The following is a 13,454-nucleotide window of genomic DNA, read 5'->3' as shown; positions in this document are numbered from 1 at the left end:
TCCTCTGGACAGGTTTTGATAAATTTCCCCCAATGATACATTGAGTACGAGATGTGTTTTAGGAAGCTGAACACATTGTACTCATAGCATTCAGCTTCCCTGATCATATATTGTGTATTAGGCTGCAATATCAGGGAAGCTGAATGCTATGAGTACAATGTGTTCAGCTTCCTAAAACACATCTCGTACACAATGTATCATTGGGGGAAATTTATCAAAACCTGTCCAGAGGAAAAGTTGCTGAGTTGCCCATAGCAACCAGATTGCTTCTTTCATTTTCCAGAGGCCTTTTCAAAAATGAAAAAAGTGATCTGATTGGTTGCTATGGGCAACTGATCAACTTTTCCTTTGCACAGGTTTAGATAAATCTCCCCCATTGCTCTTATAACATTCAGCTTCCCTGATCATATATTGTGTATTAGATGTGTTTAGGAAGCTGAACACATTGTACTCAAAGCATTCAGCTTCCCTGATCATATATTGTGTATTAGATGTGTTTAGGAAGCTGAACACATTGCTCTTATAACATTCAGCTTCCCTGATCATATATTGTGTATTAGATGTGTTTAGGAAGCTGAACACATTGTACTCAAAGCATTCAGCTTCCCTGATCATATATTGTGTATTAGATGTGTTTAGGAAGCTGAACACATTGTACTCAAAGCATTCAGCTTCCCTGATCATATATTGGCCCTCATTTACTAAAGGAGAACCGACGGTCTTTCTCGGTTATTGCGCCCAAAATTTGGTCGCATCTGCGACCAAAATTTAGGCACACAACCTACATTTTCAAAAACACTCGGAGAGTTTAATTTAACCTACAAAATGGGCGTGGTTTACTCAAAAATGGGCGTTAACCCAACAAAATGGAAAAATCACTCAGAGTAATTGTGAAATCACTCTGAAAAAAGTGTGATTTCTCAACTCTGAAAAACCGACAGCCCAGGGGTCGAGTGAAAATGGAAAAATTGAGTGTTTTTGAGGAAGGGACAGCTGACCATTGTGGTTCATGATTAAATTACTTGTTTTATACGTTAAAAGCATTTTTAACCTCTCAACGCTTTTATGATTAAATTATGTAATAGATTTTTTTAATATATATATTTTTAAAAAAACTTTTGGGTTGTTAACCCATTAACAATCATGAATGTAAAGTTGCATCCTTGTGCAGAGTAACTTTACTTTATTTATTTGGTTTAATTTTTATTTTTCCAGTGGGACACTTTTTTATTCCCTTGCGACAGAATTTAATATCGTGCGACACAAAAAACCCGACACATGCGACAGATTAGTAAATCACAAGGAAAAAAAAGACGAGTACACTGAAAAAAAAAACCTAACCGACACTCCAGTCTTTGTAAATGAGGGCCATTGTGTATTAGATGTGTTTAGGAAGCTGAACACACTGTACTAATAGCATTCAGCTTCCCTGATCATATATTGTGTATTAGATGTGTTTAGGAAGCTGAACACATTGTACTCATAGCATTCAGCTTCCCTGATCATACATTGTGTATTAGATGTGTTTAGGAAGCTGAACACATTGTACTCATAGCATTCAGCTTCCCTAATCATACATTGTGTATTGTGTAAAAATTTCCCTTTATTGCAACATTTTTGGCAGGCATTTTGAGCCATTTTCATGTCAAAAATGACTGGTTTGAAAACGACATAACATCCTAAGATGTAGAAATAAGAAAAAAGTATTGTAAATATCTGAAAAACTGTGTAATTTTTTTGCAGCAGCTACATCAAATGTATTAATCATTTATTTTTTTAACTCTTTGAAGTAAGTCTTACGGACAGGTCAATCTACATGTTATGAATATGGAGAGTCTCCCCCCAACAAATTATGTTTGCAGAAAGAAGGATCAGGCATACTGAATATAAACACAATGGGGGGGAATATTCAAAAACTACTGTAATTTTGGTTTCAAAAACATTCATCACACTTTTTTTTCTCCTCACATTTTTAAAGGTCTCTTGTGCTGCTTTGAAAATATGATTATATGTGAGAGTTGATTTTTGTGCCACCTTTGGTTTTTATTGCACCAAAATTGCTGAATTTGGTGTCAAATAGTGTTGCTCACGAATATTCGCAATTCGAATATTCGTCGCGAATATCGCATTTTTGCGAATTCGCAAATATTACGAATTTCGCTATTAAAATTCGCTATTACGAATATTTGTCTTTTTTTCAAACTGTTTTAAAAACTGAGCACATTGTAGGGATCTCCTTCGACTGATAAATGCAATGCTTGTATCATTAAAGACCCAGGGAAGAGACTGTGAGGCGAAAGGTTTATGCATTGCAAATATTCATGGAAATTCCGCCCTACTCATGCCTGTGAGCCAATGAGAGTTCTGCAAGCACAGTTGTCAGAGCATAGCAACGTCCCTAGCAATGTCCCTCGCATGATGTTATAGCGCGCATGCGCAGACGAGTGAAATTTCGCTATTAATTTCGCATTCGCAATAGCGAAATTTTGCAATTCAAAAAAACTTCACAAATATAACGAATATTCGAATTTCACGAATATGGGACAAATATTCGTCCTCATATTCGCAAAATCCGCGAATTCAAATATGGCATATGCCGCTCATCACTAGTGTCAAATTCAATTTTTTTTTGCCCTCATATTGAATTGTTTTGCACCAAAATTGCAGAATTTGGCACCAAATTGTGAATCCCATATAATTCTGGATGTCAAGTAATATTCCATGATTACTAGTGCCCAAAATAACAATATGAAAAAAATATGTCCAGGGGTTAAATGCGAGTGCAGGTGCAATGACCATGAAGAAAAAAATTTTATAAATTATTAACATTTGCCAATAATTTGCCAATATTTAATTTGCCAATAATCAATATTTATATTTCAATAACTGACTAAATTACACCTTTGTCCCACCCCCCAAAAAATAAGAAAAAAAACTAAACATAAACAATTTCTGTGATTTCTACTAGAGATGAGCGAAGTTACAGTACTTTGATTCTGCACGAACCTCGTGGCTCGGCGGTTGCAAATATCATGTAAAACATTAAATTTACATAACCACGCCCACTTTTGCAAAGTTGGCGTGACTGGTGTAAACCTAGAATCATTCTCATGTAAAACACTGTATTAATACTGTAATACTCCCCCTTTATAAAGCATTGGTATGGCCTCACCTGGAATATGCTGTTCAGTTTTGGTCGCCTGTTCATAAAAGGGACACTGCGGAGTTGGAAAGGGTGCAGAGACGTGCGACTAAACTAATATGGGGCATGGAACATCTTAGCTATGAGGAGCGATTAAAGGAGTTACAATTGTTTAGTCTTGAGAAGAGACGTTTAAGGGGGGATATGATAAACGTATATAAGTATATAAATGGCCCATACAAAAAATATGGAGAAAAACTGTTCCAGGTTAAACCCCCCCAAAGGACGAGGGGGCACTCCCTCCGTCTGGAGAAGAAAAGGTTTAGTCTAAAGGGGCGGCACGCCTTCTTTACCGTGAGGACTGTGAATTTATGGAACGGTCTACCTCAGGAACTGGTCACAGCAGGAACAATTAACAGCTTTAAAACAGGGTTAGATACATTACTGGAACAAAATAACATTAATGCTTATGCAGAACTATAAAACTACTTCCCTTTCCCTTATCCCCTTACACCCTTCCCTTCAATTCCCTGGTTGGACTCGATGGACGTATGTCTTTTTTCAACCATACTAACTATGTAACTATGTAAACTTTGTTCTGCCAAAATTTCGAACGGGAAACCTAAAATTTTTGAAGTGAAGCTTTTTGAATATGACCAGCCGCCCCCCATTTTCTTTTGCCACAGCCAGAAATGTGTAGAGGACAGAGGGGTCTGGAGGAGAAAAAAGGGGTATACAAAAGGACAGAGGGGTCTGGAGGAGACAGAGGAGTCTGGATGAGGACAGAGGAGTCTGGATGAGGACAGAGGAGTCTGAAGAGTACAACGAAGTCTAGAGGGTACAGAAAAGTCTAGAGGACTGAGAAGTCTGGGTAGACAGAGAATTCTAGAGAAGGGCACAGTAGTCTGGAGGGGACAATGAAGTCTAGAAGAGGATAATGGTGTCTGAAGGGACTAAATGAGTCTGGAGAAGAACAGTTGGGTCTGATGGAGGTCAGGGGGATCTATAGGAGGAAAGAGGGGTCTAGAGAAGGAGAGAGGAGTCTGGAAAAGGATAGAGGAGTCTGAAGGGGCACAGAGGGGTTGGGGAGAAGGAAGGTCTAATGGAGGAAAAGAGGGGTCTGGAGGGGACAGATTGGTCCGGAGAGAAAATGGAGTAAAGAAGAGACATAGGTGGTACTGGGATTTCAACATTATAAGACACTATGTGCACCTTAAAGGTACTTCTTATTTGTACTGGATACTGTCCCTTTGCCAGGCCCACCCAGCCCTAGGAATGTCAGTAGAGGACTAGCTCAAGTGTGGGATTGGCGCCAATGAGCGTGGCAGCCGAGTCAGGGACACTTATATTCAGCAGGCAATGTCCACACTCATGGCTCTGAATATATAAATACATTTTTTCAGCTTCCAGCGGAGCACGATGTGATGACTCAGATTAGGATGTGATATACAAAAACTATACAACTATGATATACAAAAACTATACAAGTATAGGATAACAATACAAGGCTATCTATCATAGTTGTGTAGAGCTCAGATTTACCCTTACTAGATGAGAGGCTGTCCGGGCATGCTGGGAGTTGTAGTTTTGCTATAGCTGGAGGCACACTGGTTGGAAAACACTGGTATTAGATGTGTATAGGAAGCTGAACACATTTCTTTCTTGCATTCAGCTTCCCTGACCATACCTTGTGTATTATAGTGTTTTCCAACCGATCCACCTCCAGCTAATGCAAAACTACTACTCACAGCATGCCCAGACAGCCGAAGGCTGTCTGGGCATGCTGAGAGTTGTAGTTGTGCAACAGCTAGAGACACACTAGTTCGGAAACACTGGTATTAGATATGTTTAGGAAGCTGAACACTTTGTTTTCATAGCAGTCAGCTTCCCTTATCATACACTGTGTATTATAGTGTTTGGGAAGTGGAACACATTGTGATCATAACAGTCAGCTTCCCTGATCACACATTGTGTATTATAGTGTTTAGGAAGCTGAACACATTGCTTTCATAGCAGTCAGCTTCCCTGATCATAGATTGTGTATTATAGTGTTTAGGAAGCTGAACACATTGGTCTTATAACATTCAGCTTCCCTGATCAAACATTGTGTATTATAGTGTTTAGGAAGCTGAACACATTGAACTCATAGCATTCAGCTTCCCTGATCATACATTGTGTATTGAAGCGTTTAGGAAGCTGAACACTTTGCTTTCATAGCATTCAGCTTCCCTGATCATACATTGTGTATTGAAGCGTTTAGGAAGCTGAACACTTTGCTTTCATAGCATTCAGCTTCCCTGATCATACATTGTGTATTATAGTGTTTAGGAAGCTGAACACATTGAACTCATAGCATTCAGCTTCCCTGATCATACATAGTTACATAGTTAGTACGGTCGAAAAAAGACATATGTCCATCAAGTTCAACCAGGGAATTAAGGGGTAGGGGTGCGGCGCGATATTGGGGAAGGGATGAGATTTTATATTTCTTCATAAGCATTAATGTTATTTTGTTCCATGAATTTATCTAATCCTGTTTTAAAGCTGTTAATTGTTCCTGCTGTGACCAGTTCCTGAGGTAGACCGTTCCATAAATTCACAGTCCTCACGGTAAAGAAGGCGTGTCGCCCCTTGAGACTAAACTTTTTCTTCTCCAGACGGAGGGAGTGCCCCCTCGTCCTTTGGGGGGGTTTAACCTGGAACAGTTTTTCTCCATATTTTTTGTATGGGCCATTAATATACTTATATACGTTTATCATATCCCCCCTTATATGTCTCTTCTCAAGACTAAACAATTGTAACTCCTTTAATCGCTCCTCATAGCTAAGATGTTCCATGCCCCATATTAGTTTAGTCGCGCGTCTTTGCACCCTTTCCAACTCCGCAGTGTCCCTTTTATGGACAGGTGCCCAAAACTGAACAGCATATTCCAGGTGTATTGTGTATTAGATGGGTTTAGGAAGCAGAACACATTGAACTCATAGCATTCAGCTTCCCTGATCATACATTGTGTATTAGATGGGTTTAGGAAGCAGAACACATTGAACTCATAGCATTCAGCTTCCCTGATCATACATTGTGTATTAGATGGGTTTAGGAAGCAGAACACATTGAACTCATAGCATTCAGCTTCCCTGATCATACATTGTGTATTAGATGGGTTTAGGAAGCAGAACACATTGAACTCATAGCATTCAGTTTCCCTGATCAAAAATTACAATCAGAAAATAGAAATAGAGTGGAAAACTGTCACAACATGGAGAGTCTGGAAGGAAAGCTTTTTCTAATTCAGTTTGACCCAACTCAGTGGAAAAACGGCTGGTAATTCCCATTTGGTAAAACTTAGTGCCCCTTAAATTAAAGTGTTTACACCTCTAAAAACTTTTTTTGGAACATTTTTGGCAGGTATTTTGAGCCCTTTTCATCTAAAAAATGACTGGTTTGAAAATGGCACAACATCTTTAAATGTAGAAATAAGAAAGAAGTATTTTAAATATCTGAAAAACTGTGTAATTTTTTTTCTACCAGTTCTTGGGACAATGGGAGGAATTTATCAAACTGTTTACTCCGTTGTTGTTGTTGTTGTTTTTTTAATCTAAATTTATTGCATAAATTGTTGCATCCTGTTTCCATGTGATTTTTAATTAAGGGCATTTTAGGTTGTGGACGACTTTTGAAGAGTTTTTGCAGGTGATTTAACTTGCACCATCTTAGTTTTAGAACAACCAAAAAGTGGTGACCCCTCATCTAAGCCTGACATAGTAAGACCTTAGAAAAAGATAAAAGTGTCTTAAAATTGTCTCCTATGCGTTCACCGTATGTGGCTCAAAAGGGAGAACCAGTTTATTTCTGTTAGAACAGAGAAGGCAGAAATGGTAGTGGCCATAGGGGCAAGTGTCCGGGCTGTGCACTAACATTTAGTGCATAGTCCATTGTAAGGAAAAGGTCTATTGGGTAGGTTTACCTTTATTAGTGACGTTTTTGTAGACGAAAAGATAGTAGTTATGCCACTGCTCCAGAGTAGTAATATAATGTATGTACAAAGTGACGCCACCAGCAGAATAGTGAGTACAGCTCTGGAGTATAATACAGGATATAACTCAGGATCAGTACAGGATAAGTAATGTAATGTATATACACAGTGACCTCACCAGCAGAATAGTGAGTACAGCTCTGGGGTATAATACAGGATATAACTCAGGATCAGCACAGGATAAGTAATGTAATGTATGTAAACAATGACCTCACCAGCAGAATAGTGAGTACAGCTCTGGAGTATAATACAGGATATAACACAGGATCAGTACAGGATAAGTAATGTAATGTATATACACAGTGATCTCACCAGCAGAATAGTGAGTGCAGCTCTGGGGTATAATACAGGATATAACTCAGGATCAGTACAGGATAAGTAATGTAATGTATGTACACAGTGACCTCACCAGCAGAATAGTGAGTACAGCTCTGGAGTATAATACAGGATATAACTCAGGATCAGTACAGGATAAGTAATGTAATGTATGTACACAGTGACCCCACCAGCAGAATAGTGAGTACAGCTCTGGTGAATAATACAGGATATAGCTCAGGATCAGTACAGGACAAGTAATGTAATGTATGTACACAGTGACCTCACCAGCAGAATAGTGAGTGCATCTCTGGAGTATAATACAGGATATAACTCAGGATCAGTATAGGATAAGTAATGTAATGTATGTACACAGTAACCTCACCAGCAGAATAGTGAGTACAGCTCTGGAGTATAATACAGGATATAACTCAGGATCAGTACAGGATAAGTAATGTAATGTATGTACACAGTGACCCCACCAGCAGAATAGTGAGTACAGCTCTGGAGTATAATACAGGATATAACTCAGGATCAGTACAGGATAGGTATTGTAATGTATATACACAGTGATCTCACCAGCAGAATAGTGAGTACAGCTCTGGAGTATAATACAGGATATAACTCAGGATCAGAACAGGATAAGTAATGTAATGTATGTACACAGTGATCTCACCAGCAGAATAGTGAGTACAGCTCTGGGGTATAATACAGGATATAACTCAGGATCAGTACAGGATAAGTAATGTAATGTATGTACACAGTGACCCCACCAGCAGAATAGTGAGTACAGCTCTGGTGAATAATACAGGATATAACTCAGGATCAGTACAGGATAAGTAATGTAATGTATGTACACAGTGACCTCACCAGCAGAATAGTGAGTACAGCTCTGGAGTATAATACAGGATATAACTCAGGATCAGTACAGGATAAGTAATGTAATGTATGTACACAGTGACCCCACCAGCAGAATAGTGAGTACAGCTCTGGTGAATAATACAGGATATAACTCAGGATCAGTATAGGATAAGTAATGTAATGTATGTACACAGTGACCTCACCAGCAGAATAGTGAGTACAGCTCTGGAGTATAATACAGGATATAACTCAGGATCAGTACAGGATAAGTAATGTAATGTATGTACACAGTGACCTTACCAGCAGAATAGTGAGTACAGCTCTGGGGTATAATACAGGATATAACTCAGGATCAGTACAGGATAAGTAATGTAATGTATGTACACAGTGACCTCACCAGCAGAATAGTGAGTACAGCTCTGGAGTATAATACAGGATATAACTCAGGATCAGTACAGGATAAGTAATGTAATGTATGTACACAGTGACCTCACCAGCAGAATAGTGAGTACAGCTCTGGGGTATAATACAGGATATAACTCAGGATCAGTACAGGATAAGTAATGTAATGTATGTACACAGTGACCTCACCAGCAGAATAGTGAGTACAGCTCTGGAGTATAATACAGGATATAACTCAGGATCAGTACAGGATAAGTAATGTAATGTATGTACACAGTGACCTCACCAGCAGAATAGTGAGTACAGCTCTGGAGTATAATACAGGATATAACTCAGGATCAGTACAGGATAAGTAATGTAATGTATGTACACAGTGACCCCACCAGCAGAATAGTGAGTACAGCTCTGGTGAATAATACAGGATATAACTCAGGATCAGTATAGGATAAGTAATGTAATGTATGTACACAGTGACCTCACCAGCAGAATAGTGAGTACAGCTCTGGAGTATAATACAGGATATAACTCAGGATCAGTACAGGATAAGTAATGTAATGTATGTACACAGTGACCTTACCAGCAGAATAGTGAGTACAGCTCTGGGGTATAATACAGGATATAACTCAGGATCAGTACAGGATAAGTAATGTAATGTATGTACACAGTGACCTCACCAGCAGAATAGTGAGTACAGCTCTGGAGTATAATACAGGATATAACTCAGGATCAGTACAGGATAAGTAATGTAATGTATGTACACAGTGACCTCACCAGCAGAATAGTGAGTACAGCTCTGGAGTATAATACAGGATATAACTCAGGATCAGTACAGGATAAGTAATGTAATGTATGTACACAGTGACCTCACCAGCAGAATAGTGAGTACAGCTCTGGAGTATAATACAGGATATAACTCAGGATCAGTACAGGATAAGTAATGTAAATGATGTATAAATTGACTATTTAGTCTGGAGTGATGGAATTCTCTGTTCATACTGTACTAAGACTGAAGGGACAGTTATGTATGTGACAAACCTTGGACCTGCTTTTTCCCCTTTGTATTGCCCATTTATCAGGCAGCCATGTTTAACAGACGTATTAACCCTTCGAGGCAGATTTCGTCTCCCATTTATATAATGGATGAGAAGCTTTGGATGATATACTACCTGCAGTAGAATTGTGAGTGTGGTAGGAATCGATGGATGCCCGGCCCATGATAGACGGGGCCCTTGAAGGGTTAACGGTTTCCATTGCCGACCTATTACTTTGGTGCAGACAAGGACCTGCGCGGCTCTTACATCTCCACGGAAACAGGTGTCTCATTAGTGCTGCCTTGCAGCAATGACTTTGTAGAGTGAAACAAACACGAGGATGGGACACAGTGGCACCATCAAAAGTAGAGAACGAGGAGCCTGGGAAAACGCAGCGAGGAGTGGAATGACTGCGAGCCGTTCCTGAACACAGAGCGAAGCGTCATTAAGCATAATTAAACCTAATAGCGACTGTAAACTGTTTCTTACCTTCAACTTCCCTGCAGTGTGCGCAGAAGAGCATTAACCAAGTGAATTGGGACATTAATTACTATCCTTCACAATAAAGGTACCGTCTGGAAGGGTTAGGCTCATAAATTAAACATTGTAGTGTATGCCGGCCTGAAATATATGAAAATTCATTCAAATTACCAGCAAATTACACAGCGTTTCACTGGCAGCAAAATGATGCTTTGGTTATTCACCAAAAACTATGATAGATAAATGATTCTACTCCTTATTCCTGATGATGGACGTATAGAAGAGGGAGGCTCCGCAGCGGGAGATGTGCGCAGGCGGGAGACCAGACCGTGAGAAGAACCCACAGATCCCAGCGACATGATTACATGGAACAGGTCAATGGGAAGAAGAAAATACTGAGGGCTAGAACAGCTTATATCTCACCGGAATATATAAAGACCTATCTATCTCATATCTATCTATCTATCTCATATCTATATATCTATCTCATATCTATCTCATATCTATATTTCTCATATCTATATATCTATATTTCTCATATCTATCTATCTATCTATCTCATATCTATCTATCTATCTCATATCTATCTATCTCATATCTATCTATCTATCTCATATCTATCTATCTATCTATCTCATATCTATCTATCTATCTATCTCATATCTATATATCTATATTTCTCATATCTATCTATCTATCTATCTATCTCATATCTATCTATCTATCTATCTATCTATCCCATATCTATCTATCTCATATCTATCTATCTAATATCTATATTTCTCATATCTATCTCATATCTATCTATCTATCTCATATCTATCTATCTCATATCTTTCTATCTCATATCTATCTATCTATCACATATCTATCTCATATCTATCTATCTATCTCATATCTATCTATCTCATATCTATCTATCTATCTCATACATATCTATCTCATATCTATATTTCTCATATCTATCTATCTCATATCTATCTATCTCATATCTATCTTTCTATCTCATATCTATCTATCTCATATCTATCTCATATCTATCTATCTATCTATCTATCTCATATCTAACTATCTCATATCTATCTATCTCATATCTATCTCATATCTATCTATCTCATATCTATCTATCTCATATCTACCTATCTATCTCATATCTAACTATGTCATATCTATCTATCTATCTATCTCATATCTATCTATTCATCTCATATCTATCTATCTCATATTTATCTATCTCATATCTATCTATCTATCTATCTATCTCATATCTATCTATCTGATATCTATCTATCTCATATCTATCTATCTCACATCTATCTATCTCACATCTATCTATATCATATCTATCTATCCCATATCTATCTACCTCATATCTATCTATCTCATATCTATATATCTATCTCCTATCTATCTATCTATCTATCTATCTATCTATCTATCTATCTCATATCTATCTATCTATCTCATATCTATCTATCTATCTCATATTTATCTATCTATCTCATATCTATCTATCTCATATCTATCTATCTCATATCTATCTATCTATCTATCTATCTCATATCTATCTCATATCTATCTATCTATCTATATCATATCTATCTATCTCATATCTATCTATCTATCTCATATCTATCTATCTCACATCTATCTATCTCACATCTATCTATCTCACATCTATCTATATCATATCTATCTATCCCATATGTATCTACCTTATATCTATCTATCTCATATCTATATATCTATCTCCTATCTATCTATCTATCTATCTCATATCAATCTATCTATCTCATATCTATCTATCTATCTATCTATCTCATATTTATCTATCTATCTCATATCTATCTATCTCATATCTATCTATCTCATATCTATCTATCTATCTATCTCATATCTATCTCATATCTATCTATCTATCTCATATCTATCTATCTCATATCTATCTATCTATCTCATATCTATCTATCTATCTATCTCATATCTATCTATCTATCTATCTATCTCTCTCTCTCTCTCTCTCTCCTCCTGTATAAGTGCTGTATATAGTACGTGGTCAGCTGCAGGACCCCATCACCTCCCACATTCTCTATACACAGTAATGACTTTGAGGCCTGGAGCAGAAAAATGTGGAGCTGGACGAGCGAACTCCTCCGGCGTCCAAGAAAGCAAAAAATGAACATTGTGATCTGAGAATGGAAACAGCCGACAATGATAAACATAGCGTGTTGTGCGGCAGGCGGGCCGGACCCTTGCCTCTCACATATGCAGATGTAATATATAGCAGAGGTCGGGTGGACCTCCAGCTGTTGCAAAACTACAACTACCAGCATGCCCGGACAGCCGAAGGCTGTCCGGGCATACTGGGAGTTGTAGTTTTGAAACAGCTGGAGGCACCCTTGTTGGGAAACGCTGTCCAGGCATACTGGGAGTTGTAGTTTTGAAACAGCTGGAGGCACCCTTGTTGGGAAACGCTGTCCAGGCATACTGGGAGTTGTAGTTTTACAACAGCTGGAGGCACCCTTGTTGGGAAACGCTGTCCAGGCATACTGGGAGTTGTAGTTTTACAACAGCTGGAGGCATCCTTGTTGGGAAACGCTGTCCAGGCATACTGGGAGTTGTAGTTTTACAACAGCTGGAGGCACCGTGATATACAACAATAGGAAGGAGACGCAGCCAACTCCATCAGGATGTAACAGGTTGTTACACGACAACATAAAAGAATCGCTATAACCAAGTCAGTGCAAAGTACATGTGGGATAAACAGTCCATGAATTACCGCCGTCAGGTCACTTTTTGGCTTCCCGCGCACCGACTCCGGATTTATGTCTGCTTTGTGTTTCAGTCTAACCTTGTCTTTTTTTGGCAAAAAAATAAAAAAAAATGTAAAAAAAAAAATTAAAAAAGTAAAATTAAAAACCTGCAGAATTTTCCATGTAAACGTAACATAAGCCCGGAACGTGCCGTCCTTGCTTATAGCATTCTTCTGGACTGCAGGAACGCGCAGGAATTTCCACTGTACCATAATTAATAAGGAATGACTAATTATCCCAGAATCAAGGCGCAACGCAAGACAATGAGAACAATGTGGGGGCAACGCGCATTACCAGACGCCGGCTGTACTGAATGGGTATTTACAGGGCAAAAGGGTAAGAGACACGACCAATATTAACCCCTTAAGGACCAGGCC

The 13,454-nt window shown here is 38.5% G+C and overlaps 1 protein-coding gene across 8 annotated transcripts in view; it reads right to left on the bottom strand.

Annotated features, from left to right (window-relative positions):
• Nucleotides 1-13,454, bottom strand: part of ZBTB20 (zinc finger and BTB domain containing 20) — a 980,340-nt gene that overhangs the window by 642,278 nt on the left and 324,608 nt on the right. Inside the window, exon 4 of one of the 8 annotated variants that reach the window (XM_056559920.1) lies at nucleotides 10,274-10,405. The exons of the other annotated variants lie outside the window; for them this stretch is intronic. The gene's annotated coding sequence lies outside the window, so the exon portion shown is untranslated. The remainder of the gene's footprint in view (nucleotides 1-10,273; nucleotides 10,406-13,454) is intronic. 8 annotated transcript variants of the gene reach the window in all.

This window comes from Hyla sarda, chromosome 2 (genome assembly GCF_029499605.1).
Source record: "Hyla sarda isolate aHylSar1 chromosome 2, aHylSar1.hap1, whole genome shotgun sequence".
Lineage (NCBI taxonomy): Eukaryota > Metazoa > Chordata > Amphibia > Anura > Hylidae > Hyla > Hyla sarda.
This window is presented reverse-complemented; position numbering and strand designations above follow the sequence as displayed.